We start from the raw sequence: 20523 nt of genomic DNA on the forward strand, positions 1-20523 counted from the left end.
CAGAAACATGAATGGAACTAAAAGGCATTATGCGGCGTGAAATAAGTCACTAGGAAAAAGACAATACCAAGTAGCATCACTTGTATGTGGACTATAGAGAAAACAAACAAAGGGTCATATAACCTCAAACTTTAAAAGTAATCCTTGCCCCTGGTCACGGAACTGATGTCCCCAAGGGGAAGAAAAATAGGGAGGGGTGAGAAAGATGCGGGAGAAAGCACAATGGCTATGGGGGCAGACTGCGGGTGTTTTTGCAGTGGGTGCACTTTGGTGACTGCACATAGGGAACAGAGACCTTACAAAATACTAACACTCGTGGACACCAATCTTACTCAATTACATTTTAAAAGATTTTTTTTTTATTGACTCCTTGAACAAAAATAACATATGGGGTAAGGGAGAAAGGATTTTGAGTGGGAATTGCAGAAGGGGCCTACACCCAGAAGTAACATAAATCCCAAATAAATAATTAAACAGTACACCTCAGGCAACTTGAGAAATAAAACAAAGAATAACTAAAATAAATAAAAGAAGGGAAATTATATAAATTGGAGCAGAAATAAATGAAACACAAGTCAAAAAGCCAAAACAAAGATCCATGCACTAAGAGTTACTTCTTCAATAAACAGCATTGATAAATCTTTAGCTAGGCTAACAATGGAAGCAAGAGAAAATGTATGAATAGAATAAGAAAAAAGATGGAAATTACTACAGCTAGCAGAGAAATACAAAGGTCCTGAGAGCACTGTGACTGACTATCCTAGCAAATTAAATAATCTTTTTTTCTTTTTTTTAAGACTTATTTATTTATGCTTATAAGAACTGGGGTACTGGCTGGAGATGCGGGAGGGTGAGAGGATTCATCAGAGACAGAGTGAGAAGCAGAACAAGCAGATTGACGAAATATACCACTGAGGGGATCAGTGGGTGAGACAGGAGAGGTCTGCCGTGACATGTGGGTAGCTCGGAGGCCGGCAGTGATCGAGCAGGCACTGCAGAGGCTGCGGACAGCTTCACAGAGCTGTGCTCAACTGCCTGCACCACCATAGAGGCCCTGTATAGATTTTTCACCTCTTTTATTAGGTTCATTCCCAAGTATTTGATTTTTTTGTTTCAATTACGTAAGGGATGTTTTTCTTGATTTCTTCTTCTGCAGATTGATTGTGTATAGAAAGACTACTGATTTTTGTGTGTTGATTTGGAATCCTGCCACTTTACTGAACTGGTTGATTATTTTGAGTAGTTTTTCTGTGGAGTTTTTAAGGTTCTCAGTGTATATTATCGTATTATCTGCAAATAGTGATAGTTTTACTTCTTCTTTCCCCATCTTCATTCCTTGTATGTTTAAACATAGGTATTGACACAGATTGGGACGGTGAGACACTTCTAAAGTTAAGCCAACAGGTTAAAATACAGCAAAAACACTCAATGTTGCTGATGATGTAAACCTTTATGACATTGCACGTGACATTTGTCATGTGAAGTACTTTGAAATATTGCTTCAAACAAAGTTTCCCTAGTCAAACTGTTTGAATCTAATTCCTATGGAGAGTGAGAAAATATTCCCATGTAAAAAGGCAAGGGAACATTCAAAATGTACTGTTCTTTAGAATGTTCTTGTTTTAGGACTGGTTTGGGTCAGTCAACAGCATTCTTCCCACAAGCAAAACTGTGTCAGGACTTCAAGACACAGGAGGGAATTCCATTCTACCATGAAATTCTGAAAACATGTTAGTATGATTTAGGTGCAATGACACTGTGAAGGGAGGAGAGGATGTGGTTCAGGACGAAATGTGCAGTACCTGCCTGCAAGGCGGTCAGAAGTGATATGTGGGTTGGTGGAAAGCAAGGTCAGAGAGCTGGTAGGTGCAGACTGGGGATTCTGCAAGAACAAGAGCAAATGCCCCAGGTGGCAACAGGATGTGGCAGAAAGAAGAACACCCAAATATCCCAAAATAGATGACAGGATCAAGAAAATGTGGTGCATATCCACAATGAAACATGACTCAGCAATCAAAAAAGATAAATGCATACAATTTGCAGCAACATGGATGAAGCTGGAAGGGGTCATGCTTGGGCAAAATAAGCCAGAAAGAAAAAAGAAAAATACCGGATGGTCTTACTCATAGCAGAAATTTAGAAAATCTAAATAAGGGAAATACTAATTATAATAAAGTAATATATTATAAAGTAAATTATAATAAAGTAAAAATCACAATCAACAGCATCTACAAGCCAGAGACACACTACCGTGCAGGGGAGGAGGGAGTAGGATCATCAAGGGGGCTGGGAATTGTACGGGAACTATAACCAAGGTGAAAATGCATACATTGGCAAAAATGAAAAATGATGTAAAAATACATAAAATTAAAAACAAAAAAGAAGGGCAGCTCACCCAGCAGGGCTGGACAGGGAGTGGAGGCGGGTGGGGACATGGCTGAGGCCAGCGGGGCAGTGAAGCCTGTGCAAAGGGGTTTTGGGGAAGTGTCACGCCCAGTTGGGCCACGGGAAGGTGTGAGGCCAGCGAGCGGATGATCTGATTGATGTTCTCGCTCTTCCCTGGGTGTGGGGGAGGGTGAAGGAAGGGGAGGAACCAGTGCGGGGCCGCAGCCCTGGCCATTGACGCGCAGCATCCCAGGCTGGTGGGGGCATCGTGGGTTCTCAGAGGCGAGAGGGATGCGGAGCCTCCGTGGGGTTTGCAGCCTCTGAGGCTGAGGCGGGCGTGGACACAGGCGGCCACAGAGCGCGGACTCCCCCGAGGCGGCCATGGAGGTTGGGGAGAAAGACGGGAACAGGCCTGCAAGTCCGCCCCCGACACCTGAGAGGCCGCGACCTCTCTGTGTGGCAGCCGGGAGCAGCCGTGGTCACAGGAGGAGCAGCATGGCCTCTCCTGGCCGATGCTGGGTCAGGTCCCGGGGGGCGGAACCAAGAGAACCTGCCCTGGGTGTCCTGTCCCCCGAGAGGATGACACCCTCCGCCCTCCGGGCCTGGGACACGCACGCTGGAGCCATCGGGCCCGACCCCAGAGCCCAGGCTCTGAGCCTCGGGGCTCTGGCCGCGCCCCAGGCTGCTCAGGGGAGACCTGGCCTCAGCGGATTCTGTGCGTGAGTGATCAGGGTTGGCCTGGCGGGGGGAACCTGCAGCCTGAGCAGCAGCGGACCCCGCTGCTCACGTGAACCCACCACTTCCAGAAGCCAGGCCGTTCACGGCGGGGAGCAGTGTCACAGCGTGTGTACCTGGCCTTTGTCAACCTCTGCTCCCCGACCCCATGTTCGAGCAAGAAGCAGATTCTTTTTAAATGGTCTTTTTTTTTTTTAAGATATATTTATAAAAGAACCGGGGTACAGGCCAGAGGTGTGAGGGTGAGAGGATTCACCAGAGACAGAGCGGGGAGCATAACAGGCAGACTGACAAAATACACTGCTGAGGGGTGCAGCGGGTGGGAAAGGAGAGGTCTGCTCGCCTGCCTGGTGGGCCGGGAATCGAACCAGCGCTGCAGAGGTGCGGACAGCTCCACAGTGCTGCGCTCAACCCGCTGTGCCAACGGGAGCCCCAGACGCAGATATTTCCAAGCCAGAAATCTCGGGGGGATCTGACCAGCCCCAGCTGCCCCCAGCCCCGGCTGAGTCAGGTCAGGGGGTGTCCCCACAGCGGGGTGGGGGGGCTGGGGCGGACACCCCCTCCAGGGCCCGCTTTACAGCCTCTGCCGCCCTGGGAGCCGCCCTGGCCTCCCGCCTGCGAGGACGCCGAGGGGCACACGCAGCTCGAGGGCCAAATGGGGGGACCATGTCCCAGAGAGTTTTCAGTGTCGGGGTGTGAAGAGCGGACTCTGTCGTGTCTCATGCTCCCAACATGGTGTCGTTTATTGTGCCTGTGGATGTGTCGTGTCATGTGAGATGCATCAGGGTTTGAGGGGGACGGTGCGGAGAGACCCTAAAAGCCGAAACCTGGGACAGGTGCTCGCGACAGAGGACACGGCCTCGCCAGCACCCCGCGGGCTTCTGGAACGGGGTGGACTCCAGTCTCCAGGGCGTCTGTCCACACACCTCTTGGCGGTTGCTGTCCGGTGAAGGCTGAATGGCCCCCTGGGTGCCCTCTGCCAGGGGCGTGGCCTCTGCTCTGACGCCACAAAGAGCTCTGTGATGTCACCCGCAGAGCCTGCTTAAGCCCCGGCGCGGCCCGCGGCGGTGTAGGTAGAGCGAGGAGTGTTGGGATCGTGAAGGTGGACTCGGAGGGAGAGAGAGGCGTGTTGGTGGATTGGATTGCTTTGCTTTGTTTGTTTATTTCTTATTTAGTTATTTATTTAGCTATTTATTTTATTTATTTTATTTTATTTATTTTATTTTTATTTTATTTTTATTTTTTGTTTTTATTTCCCTTTATTATTTTATTTGCTTATTTTTTCTTTTAATTTTTATTTGTTTTTGATTTTCATTTTTTGATTTTTTCTTTTCTTTTTTTTTTTGATTACCCCTGTTTTCCCTCAAGTTGTTATTTTTGTGTGTGTTGTTTTTTCCCCTTTGTTGTTTGTCTGTTTTTTTTTTTTTTTAGTTGTTAGTTTGTAATTGTCGTTTGTTCGCTTGTGGTTAGTTCGTTTTGTCTGTGTTCTTGTTAACTTTAGTGGTTAGTTTGTTATTGGATTTTTAATTATATTTTTAAATATTTATCTTTGTTAATTTTTTGGTTGTGTGTTTTCATTTTTGAGTGCGTAGTTTGTTAGTTAGTATTAGTATCCTAGTGAGGTTAGCATAATTAGTGTTTCTGGTGGAGGTAAGTTAGCATCCTTAGTGTTTCGGTAGAGTAGTCAGCGCAGGGAGCATTTAGTGAGTTTTGGGGATCCTTTTCACGTACTACTAGCTCTAGGCTAATAGTGCACTTGTTAATCCGGTAGAGGAGCTAGTGCCGAGAGCTCTAGACAGCCAGGGCCTCTGAGCATAGGAGCGGGTCCGCCCCTCACTGCCCCGATGTGCCCGTCTGCCCAGGGAACGGCCCTGAGACAGTATGTGATGCTCCACACGCTGGGGGAGGGTGGCTACGGCAAGGTCAAGCTGTCTCTGCACCTGCCTACGGGCACGGAGGTGGCCATAAAGGTCGTGCCCAAGGGCGGCCCCCCTCAGAGGTTCCTGGCCTGCGAGGTGGCCTGCATGAAAGTCCTTTGGCACCCGAACATTCTCCAGCTCTTCCAGGTGGTGGACACCAAGGATGAGGTGCTGCTGGTCCTGGAGCACGCGCAGGGGGGCGACCTGGAGGACTACCTGTTGAAACATAGGTGCCTGGTGGAGATGGAGGCGTGCCGCCTATTCCAGCAGATCCTCGCTGCACTCAGCCACTGCCACGCCCGGGGCGTGGCACACCAGGACCTGAAGACGGAGAACCTGCTCCTGGACCGGAACCGAAACATAAAACTGGCAGACTTCGGGCTCAGCACCCAGTTCTCCGGGGTGGCGCTGCTCAAGACCCCCTGTGGCTGCCCGGAGTTCGCAGCCCCCGAGCTCTTCCATCGCCAAGAGTACAGTGGCCCCGCGGCGGACGTCTGGAGCCTGGGGTGGTCCTCTATGATATTGTCACCGGGGAGCTGCCCTTCAAGGGCACCAGCCTCGGGGAGCTGCTGGCCAGGTTGCTGAGCGGCGTCTACCACGAGCCGCACTACCTCTCCCAGCAGTGCCCAGACCTACTGAGGAAGATGATGATGCTTGACCCCCAGAGCAGTAGCAACCTGGATAGCATCATCCAGCACCCCTGGGTGGGGCTGACGAACGGACTCCCGCCCTGCTGCAAGCTGTCCCTGGACCAGCACAAGGCTGTGATGGAAGCCATGGTCCGCCAGGGGTTCCGGAAAGAAATCATCCACAGGGTGCTTTTGGAGGGCAGGTATGACCCTGTGATGGGGTTCTACCTCATGCTTCTCTCCAGGCAGCAGGCGGACAAGGAGCCGGAACCCGCCATCTCCGCCAAGCTCCTCAGTCCTAATGGGGCCCACTGCGCCCCAATACCGGAGGACCACCAGCAGTCTGATGTCTCGGGGTGCAAGCCCTTTCGGGTTGGACTGCCCCTGAAGCAGGATGCCCAGAAGCCCCCTACCACCTCTGGGCCAGGCATCCCACAGAAGGACACCAGCGTGCAGAGCTCTGTCTCTGGCTCAGGGACCTTGCTGCCAGACTCCTGGAAGCCCAGCATGGCCTCCCGGTCAGAGCCCATGCTGCGGGAGGCCTGGGGGGCCCAACACCACATCGCTGCCAGGCCCCCTGCAGGAGGAAGCACTGCGGCCCAGCACCACCTTGCTAGGCCTCCAGCTGTTGGGGGGGGCAGGAAAGTATTAGGAAGACCACCAGCCCAGGCCCCCAGCTCTCCAGCACCACCCAAATAACACCAAGAAGGCGCCTCCTGTTCAGCCCACCCCCTGCAGAGACACTGGGCCATGAACAAGATTCACATTCCACCCTTCAGTCCAGCGGAGGCTACAAGGCCAGAGTTCGAGGAATCCTTAATAGAATTTTAAAATGTTACCTTTTCTGTTCACACTTTGGAGGAAAACACAAAAGAAGAGTTCACCCTGCTGGGGATTAGATGGCCACCAGCACCTCCCTAGAATTTACTTTCCCGCTCCAGGGCAGCCACTCAGTGGCCATAGTGAAAGGAGCACACCAGCGGAGGCCAAGGCCCTGGAGAGGGCTCAGGAGCTGGGCCCAGCCAGAGAGGCCAGGAGCAACATGAGAACATAGGCGTGGAGCACAGATGTCCGCAAGCACAGCAGACCCAGGAGCAGAGCAGGTGAAGGGCAGGGAGGGCAACGGGACTGGTGAAGCACCTGGAGGAGAGCAGAGTGGGGAAAGGGGGGGAGAGGAGGGCTTGGGGCAGCTGAGCAAGTGTAGGGCCGGGGATTGGAGTGGAGCTGTGTGGGCTGAGCCTCCAGAGGCCCCAGGGCCAGAGACTGGGACCCCAGGGCCTTGCTTCCCTATCTTAGGCTCTATCCCGTGAGGGCCCTGCTGGTGGCCCCTGGGCACCCAGATGGCACAGACGATGCAGGAGCTCTTTGGGCTGACTGGCGCTGTCAGGGACTGACATCCACGGTAGGAAGTCCCCCACTACTGAGCCCCTTTTCACAACGGAGATTCTAAGTTTGAGAATTGCTCACCTGCCAGCGAGTGGTGCCTCGGTAGGGCCTCCTGGTTTCCATCTGCACTTTGTCACATCTCAGTCCGTGCAGCACTCCCCGGGGGTGTCACTAAGGAAAGAGCCTCCTCCCTGCTTGGGCTTCACTGGCTCTGCTCTTCCCATGCAGGTCCAATAGGGCGCAAGGAGGCGGCCGGCGAGGACACACTGGTTCCCACTGCAGGGGCACCTCCAGGTGACCTGCTCTGCCTGCGGGGCCCTGGGGCATGGAGGCATCTGGATGCTCTTTCTCCGCCTAGAGGAGACAGTCTGAAATGGATAACTTAGTTAAAATGTCTACCCCAGGCCACATTAAAATGGTGTATTAAACCAACCACGTTTGCTTCCTGTTAATGACTGCACCCACACTTCCAACACATCGGACGCCAGAGACCTAAATTTCCTTTAACATTCTTGTATCAGCAGTGAAAAGTTTAGAAAATTTAGAAAATTTTGGAAAGCATTTAGAAAATTTTAGAAAAGTCAGAGGGGTCACGTGGTGATAAGACAGACAGGAGTGTGAAGCAGAGCTAGCTGTGAGTATGGAATTAGGTATTTGCATTATTTTCTTTAGGTGTATGTGCATGTCTTACACTGTGTGAAAGTGTGTGCATGTGAGTCTACATGAGTGTGGCTTGTGTGTGCTTCTTTAGGTATGAAGTATTTAAGTACCTTCTACCATCAGGAAAAAAAAACAAAACAAAACTCCCAGCTGTAGAGAATTGGTACAATGTCTTTAAAAATGTGGCCTCCCGGATGGCCCAGCGGGTTGAGCCCAGCGCTGAGGGAAGTGCTGAGTCTCCAAAGTTCCCAATGTGGCTTGTGTCCCCGAGTCCACATATCTATGGGGTTTAATTCTGCTCCAGTATAACTGTAGATGCAGGTCAGTTAAAGTTTTCCCTGTCTCTTGCCACTGTTCCCTGCTCCTGGTGTGTGCCCTGGTCACCCATTTCTCTTTCAGGGGCATTGATGTTGTCCTGAACAGTGTTGTGAGTTTATGGTGTCGGTGAGCCCAGTGTCTTCACTCAGCCTCCGTATTGCCTCTCATACGTAATCCAATTCATTTTTGAGACCATATTTACTTTGTAAACCAAAACAACTAAATACAATAAAAAGACAATAAAACTGAAAAAAACTAGAGATGTAAAAAAAATCAAGTCCAGTGACTTGTATTGAAATTATTGAAAAATTATATATATCATGGCTAAGTGTGGTTCATTCCTGTAATACAAAAGCAGTTCAACACTTACATATCAAGTAATATAACAGTTTACATTAAGAGTGAATAAGAAAAGAACATATTATTATATCAACAGACATAAAAACACTCAATATATTTCACCACACATTCAAATTTAAAAAATAATTCAGGGCCTCCCCAGTGGCACAGCAGTTGAGCGCTGGGTTGTGAAGCTGCCCGCAGCCTCTGCGTTGCCGGTTTGATCCCCGGCTGCTCCCTAGCCACTAGAGGAGGGTCCGACATGGCGCACAGACCTCTCCTGCCACCCACTTCTCCCATCAGCAGTGTTCTTTGGTCTTTCTGCCTGCTCTGCTCCCCGCTCTGGCTCTGGAGAATTCTCTCACCATCCTGTGCTTCTGACTGTACCCAGTGCATGTATAACCATAACAAACAAACAAACAAACAAACAAACAAATAAATAAATAAAACATGCCTCTAAAAATAAAAAAAAAAATCAAAAACAAAGGATTTAAAAGGCTTTTCCTTAAACTCATAAAATGTATAAAAGAAAACATATAGCTAGCATTATACTTAAAGATGAGCCACCAAATAGATATCTTCTTCAGATGGAGAAAAAGGTCATTTTGTCCTCTGCCACTATACCAATACAGAACTGTGGGGCTGTCCTAACTAATATGATAAGTAAAAGAAAAGAAAACCTATAAAGGGAATACATATTGATATGAAACAATCAATTACGTATTCCAGGTAGAAAACCACTAGAAAGCTTAAAAAAGTCTCAGAAATAATTAACAACTATAGGAAGGTTGCAGGGTATGTGGTCAATATACAAAATTTTATTAGTTTCCACATAAGCAACACAAACAACTGGAATTTAAAATTAAAGAAACATTATCTTTTATAAAAATACTACCCCAAATGAAATACCTAAGTAGGGCCTCCCCTGGTGGCGCAGTGGTTGAGTGCTGGGCTGTGAAGCTGCCCGCAGCTTCTGCAGTGCTGGTTCGATCCCTGGCCACCAAGAAGGTTACCACATAGCACACATAGAAGATTCCCTCTCCTGACGACCGCTGCTCCCCTCAGCAGTGTACTTCATCAGTCTGCCTGTTCTGTTCCCTGCTCTATCTCTGGTGAAATTTCTCATCCTCCCATGCTTCTGACTGTACCCAGTGCTTGTATAAATAAATCAATAAATCTTTAAAAATAAATAAATAAATAAAAACTGAAAAAAAAAAGGAAAGAAAAAATAAATACCTAAGCATAAATCTAACAAAATTTGCAGGGGACCTATACACAGAAAGTCAACAACACTAATAAAATGGACCTAGATACAGACCTAAATCTCATTGAAAAATGAACAAATGCAAATTGAATCATAAACATGAAAGTAAAACGCAATACTATAAAACTCGAATAAGACAAAATAATACAAATAGATGTGACTTTGCATTTGCTAATAACTTTTTAGATAAAACAGTAGAATCATGACCTATGAAATAATAAACAGAGCTTTGCACTTTATTAAAAGTTTATGCTCTGCAAAAATGATGTTAATAAGACAAGTAACTTATTGAGAAAATACTATGAAGATAGCTGCATTTAACAACATGCATTTGTCAAAACCCATAGAACTCACAGCACAAAGAATGACCCTTGTTCTACCTAAATTTTAAAGAATCATTTTGCAAATTTGGGTATCCCAGAATGTGACACAGATGATGACAATAGAATGTAACTGTATTACATTGTACGACACACGCTTACAGAAATCAATTTTGGAAAAGGTGCTGTAGATTCAAAAAGAAGGAAAGAATTATATGGTTTGCTCTGCTGGAAATGTCCTTTCCACCCTGGAAAGGCTGCCTGGGACAATAAAGTCAGCAAGGCAATAACTTTGTTTGCTTTGAAGAGTTCCTCTGGTGAGAAGCAAAGAAAATGTCCAGAAAGTCCACAGTCCTATCATGTTTATAAGTTGCTAGATGAAGGAACATGAGCTAATGACCTGAGGGACGAGTGTGTCTTTGAGGGCACTTGTCAAAATAAGAGATTCCAATAAACTTTAGTCCTTACATCTTCCCCTACACAGGTAACTCTGACTGACTCCACTTTGTAAAATCAAACCTGGACTTGATATTTGTTTTTAAATTGGGGGTTGGAGTCATAGACCTGTCAGAACATTCCTACAGGTCCAACATAACCTGTGCAATATGATCCATCCCTGGAAGGCATTGAGTTGATTGGTTAAACTGTTAACCCAGACTACTAGATGTACAAGAACTCTGCTGTACCCTGCCCTCAAGGTGCTAGTGTCCTAGGGAAGAAGACACATTACCAGGGATTGAATCTAAAGCTTGTCTTTGACAAACTTTGTTTGGTTTCTTGATATTGCACAGAAAAGTAACATCATCCGGTACTTATCTTTTCCCTTCTGGCTTATTTTGCTTGTCATAATAGCTTTCAGTTCCATTCATATTGCCATAAATGGTGTGAATTTATCTTTTTTTGATTGCAGATTAGTATTACATTGTGTGTGTGTGTGTGTATATATATATATATATATATATATACATATATATATATATATATACCACATTATGTCTTCCATATGGCCACTGAAAATCCTTTCATTTGATTCCTCTATTCCTTGAAAAAACTCCATTTGGGGGAGGAAGTCCACTCATCTCTGCTAAGCAGACAAGTACAGGTTTTTGCACCTGCGGGGGGAAATTCTATACTCCCAAAACACTAACAAAAATGTAAACCAATGGTGCTTCTATAATAAAAATTAAAAAGATGACACATCATCATCACTAAGCTGGCCGTGTGGTGGATAGCTTGACGATTAACACTATGGAGAAGAAATAAGCAAGGAAGAAGAAAGGCCATATTGTCTTAAATCAAGACTTCAAGGAAAGCCTCTCTGAAAGCAAGGAAGGACAAGCAGGAGGACCAGCAAGGGCAAGCCTTGGGTGGTAGTGTGCTTTCAGTCTTTGAGGGGAAGAACTTTGGCCTGAAGAGCAATGTTGGCTCAAATCTACAGGCCCTGGCGTGGATCTTTTGGGCTGTGTGAGTTGCCCTAAGTGGTAAAAATGCATTCAGCTTTAAATGAGGACTGCAACAGAGATGGTGATTATATAACCCTTCCCAGTCTAGCATTCATTAAGTCAGGGTAATTAGCACACTTCCTTTTCCAGCTGTGCCCTCAAAATCCCATTATCATCAAGTGCTGACACCCACTGTCACCTACAGATTCAAGGTAATAGAGCTCATATCTTCTACAACAGGATGGGTTTCCTGAAGGAATTGAATAATTTCCCAGGATTGCATTGGGCAAAGTGGGACACATAAATGGGGGCTGAATTAGAATGGGGGTGAGGAAGGGGAAGCTGGGCTGCAGGTGAAACATCCAGAACAAGACTTTGATAGACAACTTCATGCTTCCAAGGAGAGCCTGCCCCAGGTGGACTCAGGATACCAAACACTCAGTAGATAATGAATGCCCCTCCACCAAAACATCTGTGATCTCTATGTCTATACCTGCCCGTTGAGACTCTCACATTTTTGTGTCTGCATTATGTTCTGTGACTGACACCACATGGTCACCCTGCTTGCAGTTTTATTATACTAAGCAATCAAACCCTTCCATTGCATAACACTGATTTTATTGAAGAACAAATCTGCCCTGTTTGTTTACATTTTGGACACTGATTAAATAGAATAATGATTTCAGAATAATGATTTTTTATTTCTGTAAAGGGCTCATACATGTAGTACAGACTTGAGTGGGGTAGTGCAAATCCAGGATTCAAGGGTCCCTGTAAATTCATCTATCACTCACTCCTGATGCTTTTATTTTTTTTATTTTTTTAAAAAATAAATTTTATTTTTATATTCCCCATACAATTGCAGCCCCCCCATTCTGACCACAATCCCTCCCCTCCCGCCCCACACCCCCCAAAATGTGTCTCTGGATCATAGTTTTTTTGTTGATTTTGATTTTCACTTTCTTATACTTATTTATTTTACTGCTTCCTTATTTAAGTTTTCTACATTCCTGCTATGAGTGAGACCATCCGATATTTTTCTTTTTCTTTCTGGCTTATTTCGCTGAGCATGATCCCTTCCAGCGCCACCCATGTTGCTGCAAATTGCATGTGTTTATCTTTTTTGATTGCTGAGTAATATTCCATGATATATATGTACCATATCTTCTTGATACAGTCATCTATTTTTGGGCATGTGGGCTGTTTCCAAAGATTAGCTATTGTAAATAGTGCTGTGATAAACATAGGGGTGCAGGTGTTCTTTGGAATTGATGTTTCCGTGTCCTTTGGGTAAATACCTAGGAGTGGAACTGCTAGATCATATGGAAGCTCTATGTTTAGTAGGTCAAGAAATCTCCACACAGCTCTCCATAGTGGTTGGACCAGTTTGCACTCCCACCAACAGTGCAGAAGAGTTCCTTTTTCTCCACATTTTGCCAACATTTGTTGTTGCTAGTTTTTTTTTAATATGTGCCATTCTCACTGGTGTAAGATGGTATCTCATGGTAGTTTTGATTTGCATTTCCCTGATTACAAGTGATGTTGAACATTTTATCATAGGCCTGTTGGCCATTTGCATTTCCTCTTCAAAGAAGTTTCTTTTTAGCTCTCCTGCCCATTTTTTTGACTGGATTATTTTCTTTGTTGTTGTTGAGTCTCATCAGCTCTTTGCAGATTTTTGTCATCAGTCCTTTATCATTAGTGTTGTGTGCAAAAATGTTCTCCCAGTTGGTGGGGTTTCTCTTTGTTTTTGTTATTGTCTCTTTTGCGGTGCAGAGGTCTTTAATTTGATGTAGTCCCAGCAGTTTATCTTTGCCTTCACTATCACTGCTTTGAGTGACGTGTCTGTAAAGATGCCTTTGATGTGAATATCACGTAGTGTTTCGCCTATATTTCCTTCTATGTATTTTATGGTTTCAGGTATTAAGTCTAGTTCTTTAATCCATTTTGAGTTGGTTTTTGTGTATGGTGTGAGGTAGTGGTCAAGCTTCATTCTTTTGCATGTAGTGACCCAGTTTTCCCAGCACCATTCATTGAACAAACTTTCTTTGCTCCAATGCATAGTCTTTGCTCCTTTGTCAAAGATTAGTTGATCATAAATCTAAGGGTTTATTTCTGGATTTTCTATTCCATTCCATTGTTCTGTATGTCTGTTCTTGTTCCAATACCATGCAGTTTTGATGATTATGGCTTTGTAGTATAGTTTGATGTCTGGGTGTGTGATACGTCCACTCCCTTTTTTTTTCAGGAGAGCTTTGGCTATTTGGGGTTTTTGGTGATTCCATATGAATTTTATCAAAAATTGTTATATTTCTTTGAAGAATGACTTTGAAATTTTGATTGGAATAGCATTAAATCTGTATATTGCTTTTGGTTGATGGCCATTTTAATAATGGTTATTCTTCCAATCAATGAGCAGTGGATGCCTTTGCATTTCTTTGTGTCTTCTTCTATTTCTTTTAACAGTGTTTTATAGTTTTCTTTGTATAGGTCCTTTACCTCTTTTGTTAGATATTCCCAAATATTTGATTTTTTTTTGTTTTGATAATAAAAAGGATGTTTTTTTTTTATTTATTCTCCTTCAGATTTATTGTTTGTGTATAGGAAGGCTACTGACTTTTGCGTGTTGATTTTGTATCCTGTCACTTTACTGAACTGATTGATGAGTTGAATTAGTTTTTCTGTGGAGTTTTTTGGGTTCTCTATGTATATTATCATATCATCTGCAAATAGTGATAGTTTGACTTCTTCTTTTCCTATTTGGATTCCTTGTATGTCTTTCTCTTGTCTTATTGCTCTGGCTAGGACTTCCAGTATTATATTGAAAAGCAGTGGTGAGAGTGGACATCCTTGTCTTGTTCCAGATCTTAATGGAATTGCTTTCAGCTTTTCACCATTGAGAATGATACTGCCTGTTGGCTTCTCATAGATGGCCTTTATGATTTTGAGGTATGTTCCTTGTATCCCAAGAATTTCAAGGGCTTTTATCATGAATGGGTGTTGCACTTTGTCGAAAGCTTTTTCAGCATTGATTGATATTATCATACGGTTTTTATTTTATTTTTTTTTTGTTGATGTGTTGGATAACGTTGATTGATTTTCGGATGTTAAACCATCCTTGTGTCGCTGGAATAAACCCTACTTGGTCATGGTGAATTAACTTATGGATACACTGTTGATTTCTGATAGCTAAAATTTTATTGAGGATTTTTGCATCAGTGTTCATTAGGGAGATTGGCCTGTAGTTTTCCTTTTTTGTGTTGTTCTTTTTTCATTTTTTTTTTTATTAGTGTAATGCTGGCTTCATAGAACATGTTTGGTATTGTCCCATCCTTCTCAATTTTTTGGAAGAGATTGTGAAGTATAGGCACATATTCGTATCTGAATGTTTGGTAGAATTCATTTGTAAATCCATCAGGTCCTGGGCTTTTGTTTGTGGGGAGGTTTTTGATTACCATTTCAATTTCGCTGCTTGTAATTGGTCTGTTTAGGTGTTCTAATTCTTCTTTATCTAGCTTTGGGTGATTGTAGAGTTGTAGGAATTTGTCCATCTCCTCGAGATTGTTGAACTTGTTTCCATATAACTGTTCATAGTTCATAGTTACTGATTATTCTTTTGATTTCTGCTGTGTCCGTTGTGATTTCTCCGCTTTCTTTGATGATCCTGTTTATTTGTGCTTTCTCCCTTTTTTCCTTTTTGAGCCTGGCTAGGGGTTTGTCTATTTTATTGATTTTTTTCGAAGAACCATCTCTTGGTTTCATTGATCTTTTGGATTTTTTTTCTTTCAATTTCATTTATTTCTGCTTTTCTTCTACTGTTTTTGGGTTTTTTTGTTGTTCTTTTTCTAGATTTTTGAGCTTCGAGATTTGGTAGTCTTTGAGTTCTTTCTTGTTTCTTGGTTTGTGCTTCTATTGCTATATATTTTCCTCTTAATACTGCTTTTGCTGCATCCCACACATTTAGGAAATTTGTGTCCTCCTTGTCATTCAATTCGAAGAATTTTTTTTAATTTCTTCTTTGATCTCCTCATTAGTCCAGTGGTCTTCCAGTAGTGTGGTTTTTAATCCCCATGAGGTAGGAAAGTTCCTTGCCTTCTTTTTATGGTTTATTTCTAGATTTATGCCTTCATGGTCAGAAAAGATGGTTGGTATGATTTCAATCTTGGTGTATCCGTTGATGTTTGTCTTGTGCCCCAGTATGTGATTGATCCTGGAGAATGAACCATGTGCGCTTGAGAAGAATGTGTACTCCGTTTTTTTTTTTTGGGTTTAGTGTTCTATAGATGTCCGTTAAGACCAAATGCTCTAGGTCCTCATTTAGAGCTTTATATTCTTTACTTACTTTTTGTCTTGTTGATCTATCCATTGTTGATAGTGGTGTGTTGAAATCTCCCACTATGTATGTGTTTTCTCTGATGTCTGTTTTCAGAGATGACAACAGTTGTATGATATATTTTGGTGCTCCTTCGTTTGGTGAGTGTATGTTAGTGAGTGTTATTTCTTCTTGAAGTATTGTCCCCTTGATCATAATGTAGTGACCATTGGGGTCTCTTTTTATCTTTTTGAGTTTGAAATCTGTTTTATCTGATATAAGAATAGCTATTCCTGCTTTCTTTTTTGGTCCATTTGCTTGTAGGATTGTTTTCCATCCTTTAACTTTGAGTCTATTTTTATCTTTTGTAGCTAAATGTGTTTCCTGGAGACAGCAAAATGTTGGATTTTGTTTCTTAATCCAGGGTGCAACTCTGTGTCTTTTTATTGAAGAGTGTAGTCCATTTACATTTAGAGTTAATATTGATATGTTAGCATCTGTATTTGCCATTGTGTTTGTCTTTCCTTTCATTTTGTATATTTATTCTTTTAATAACTTTTTTGGCCTTCTTTTGTTGTTGTTATTCGTCCCTCTGAGGTTCTTTCTTTAGGATTCCTTGTAGTATTTTTTGGAGTGGGGGTTTAGTAGTAATGAAATTCTGGAGTTTCTGTTTGTCTGGGAAGGTCCTTATTCTTTCTTCATAGAGGAAGGAGAGCTTTGCGGGATAGAGTATTCTTGGTTGGCATCTGTTTTCTTGGAGTCTGTTGACTATGTCCCTCCACTCTCTACTTGCCCGTAGAGTTTCTTCAGAGAAGTCTGATGTCAGCCTGATTGGTTTTACTTTGAATGTTATCTGTTTCTTCCCTCTTGTCAGCTTCATTATTTTTTCATTGTCCTGGATTCTTGGGAGCTTTACTATTATGTGTCTTGCTGTATTTTTCCTTTTGTCGTGGAAGTTTGGTGTTCTTCTTGCTTCTGGTATATCAATTTTCAGCTCCTTCTTCACATTTGGGAAGTTCTCTTCAATTATCTCCTGGAATATTTTCTCTTTCCCTACATATCTCTCCTCTCCTTTTGGAATTCCAATAACTCTTATATTTCCTTTCCTCATGGAGTCAGATAGTTCCCGATGTCTTTCTTCGTTCTTTTTCCTTCGTACTTCTCTTTCCTTTTCTGTTTTGGTTCTTTTTATTTCTGTGTCTTCAAGAGTACTTATTCTTTCTTCCATTTCATCTATTCTGCTTTCATTGCTTTTCCCAGAGTTCTTTAGTTCCTCCATTAATTCTTTGATCCCCTGTGTTTCCTTTGCTTCCCTCTTTAGGGACTCAATTTCCTTCTTCTTATCATTGTTTTCTGTATGAGTTCTGTCATTTTTTTTTTTTAATCACGGCAATTTTAAATTCTCTTTCTGGAAGGCTCAGAAGTTCTTCCAAGTTACTGTGATTGCAATCTGGGGGGTGGTTTTCTTTTTGTGTTGTGCTTTTTTCCTGAGGAGTTGTTAGGTTGCGTGTGGTTCTTCTACTCCCTACTATTTGTTTTCTAATTTGTCGTATGCATTGGGACACTGTTTTTCTGGGACTGGCTGGAATCTTGGGTGAACTTCTCCACTCCCCTCTAGCTCCTCTGGGAGCCATCTGTCGGTTTCAAGCAGTCTTTACTGAAGAAAGGTCCCTGTTCTAAAATGCTGATGTTGGGACCCACAACCCTGTGTGCTTGGTCTGCCCCAGCGGTGGGTTCCCGCTCCCCCTCTGGGTTTGGACTACAGGCCAGAAGGGGCCTGGCGTGGGCAAGCTTCCCCGCTCACCTCTGGCTCCTGAGGGAGATTTCTGCAGGCAGTCTTTACTGAAGAAATGCACCTGTTATAAAATAGCAATGTGGGATGCACTCCCTGCACGTCCGGTCACAGGCACACTCTTCTGCGTGCCTGTTCTGCCCTCGCCATGGGTGCCCGCTCCCCCTGTGGGCTCAGACTGCTGGTCTGAAGGGGCATGGGGTGGTCTAACTTCCCAGCTGGTCATGGGCTCCTCCAGGAGCCTTCTGCCGGTTTCAAGCAGTCTTTTCTGAAGAAAGCTCCCTGTTCTATGGGGTGTTAGTGACTTTTTTTCTGGTCGCTAGGTGGCGCCAGAGATCTCTCCTATTGTTCTTGGGGAGCTGTTTTTTTCACCCTGTGGGACAGGGAACAGAGTGGGAATGCTAGGGAAAACCTCAACTGCTTGGGGTGCTGTGTCTGCCTTGTGCCCCACTGACGTGGAGGACCTACGCCCCGAATTTCGTGCCCCGGGTCTCAGTTCCAAAGCCCTCAGGTCCAGGACGCGGGCTGTAGCCCAGTTCAATGACCACAGAAATAGCGCCTTTTGCACCCCACTCCCGTGTCCGGGCCCCTGGTTTCTGATAACTCAGTGAGGGACTTTCACCTCAGTGAGGGCCCCCGTGCATTTCCCCACAAGCCTAGGTCGTAGGCGCGGGTACCTGGGCAGCCATGATCTTCAAGTGTGTCGCTTTTCCGCGCAAGCTTACTGGCCAGCCCGGGGCTGTGTGCAGGACTCCAGAGTCTCTGTTGTTCTCTAATGGCGCCTGGAGCCATTAGCTCACCTCCGCGGCGAATCCTGCAGGGTTCTCCACAGCTCCAGTTCACGGGGTATGGTGGCTGAAATAGTTACTTTCCACTCACAGTCCCGCTTGATGCATATTTTGTTCTTGTTGGTCGTTTAGTTTGTTTTTTTCCTCCTTTCTGTTGGTCGGAGAGTGCCGAATCTGTGAGTGGGGGAGGGTAGCAGTGTTCTGCGCTTTCCTCCCTTCTAGTCCTCTTTTTTGGCAACTTTCTTCTGTGGGTAGTTCGCTGGAGTTGTCCGTTTATCTTCCGTGTCCCAGTTCTCACTGGGACCTGCCACTTTTCCTCCCTATTAACTTTTTTTTTAATTTTTTTTATAGAGGCATTTTTTTTATTTGTTTGTTTGTTTTTGTTTATACACACACTGGGTACAGTGAGAAGCACGGGAGGGTGAGCAAATTCACCAGAGCCAGAGCGGGGAGCAGAGCAGGCAGAAGGACCGAAGTACACTGCTGAGGGGAGCTGCTGGCGGCAGGAGAGGTCTGCGCTCCAAAGCGCTGGGTTGCGAAGCTGCCCACAGCCTCTGCGGCGCTGGTTCGATCCCCGGCTGCTCCCTGGCCACCTATTAACTTTTTTTTTAATGGTAGATCTTACTCGCAGTGTCTCCTTGCTGCCATGTTGCTCCGCCCCCACCCCAGCTTTTCTATGCAAATTTTTTTAAAAAGCTTTAAAAAAGGGCCTCCCCTACTGGCACAGCAGTTGAGCGCTGGACTGTGAAGTTGCCTGCAGCCTCTACAGCGTGAGTTTGATCCCTGGCCACCAGCGAGGGTCCCACATGGCACAAAAGACCTCTCCTGCCATGCCCGCTGCTCCCCTCAGTAGTGTATTTCATCAGTCTGCCTGTTTTGTTTCCCGCTCTGCCTGTGGTGAATTCTCTCACCCTCCCACGCATCTGACTGTACCCCAGTGCTTACATAAGTTATTAAATATATCTTTAAAAATCTTTAAAAAAGACACATAAAGGGGATTATCTCCAAAATATCCAGTTCCCATGAGTCATTGTGGTTTATTCAATCCCTGAAATAGGAGGGATCCTTTTAGCACCATTTGTAGAGAAAAGATCTCAAGAGCTTAGAATACAACCCTTCAGTGTCGAAGATGCTCCCCATTGATAAAGTTTCCTTCCCTGTTAGTGACAGCCCCCAGGAGGCCCTGCTGAAAAGATTCTTGGGTGTGTCCTTTAGTGACACAGAGAGGGCCACTGCTTTAACTGCATGGAGTTTGTTCATGATAACCCATTTCAGAAAACTAAACACTTGTAGCCAGCGTGTGGCAGGCTGTGTGGCTCTTGGTCACTCAATTCTCAGGGAAGCCTGGATTTTCTTCAAGGGAGAGTGTAAAGTTGCCTCCTGAGGCAGTGTCCAGGGGTCCAAGGTCCCTCTTCCAGGCTCTGAATGACCATGCCAGCTGCACAACAGGGAAGGAGTGTCACAGCCCTCACATGTGGGCCCATGACCAGCAGGGGTAGCATCTCAGACCCCTTGTGAGAAAGGCAGACCCAGAAACCCCTGTGTCTGAACTTGTGCCCCGGGGAGACTGGGACTCGACTCTGACCTCCTGCCTGCTGGACCTGGGGTGGGGAGGGGCAGTCTGCCCCAGAGAAGTTTACAACATGTAACCTTATAATTCCCCAAATTATATTATAAGTTCACAGAAATTAAGCACACAAATCAGTGGAACACAGCGGGGAGCCTGGCAAACCCACCCTGGAGGTGATGAGTGCAGCAGGGTGGCGCTGGGAGCAAACACGGGGGACGCACTTTCAGTCAGGGGCTCTGGCCACCCACGGGGTCACACTCAGGAATGACCTGACCCCCACGTTCCTCCAGGACCCAAAATGACCCGCACAGAGCTCTCCAACCACAGCCCGCCCCACCCAGGGTCCCCTGACTGGCCCGCTCTGCATCAGCCACCTGCAGTGACTTGTCCTCACCTCCCTCTTGCTCCGGGTGGTTCCTGAAGAAACTGGGCTCCCGCAGGCAAAGCTTCACCCCGAGTCTGGAGCAGCGAGTGCCAAGGAGAACCCAGCAGCGGGGGAGGCTGGAGCGGGCACAGGGCCAGGGCTGCAGGGGCGGGTGTTGGGGCAGGCCCAGGGCCTGGGCAGGAGGGAGAACCCCGGGTGCTCAGGGGGCGCCCCCACCTGTCCTGATCCGCTGAAGCTCGGAAAATCAAACTAAATGGAGGCGAACACCCCGCATCTCCG

This window comes from Talpa europaea (genome assembly GCF_964194135.1).
Source record: "Talpa europaea genome assembly, chromosome: 8".
Classification (NCBI taxonomy): Eukaryota; Metazoa; Chordata; class Mammalia; order Eulipotyphla; family Talpidae; genus Talpa; species Talpa europaea.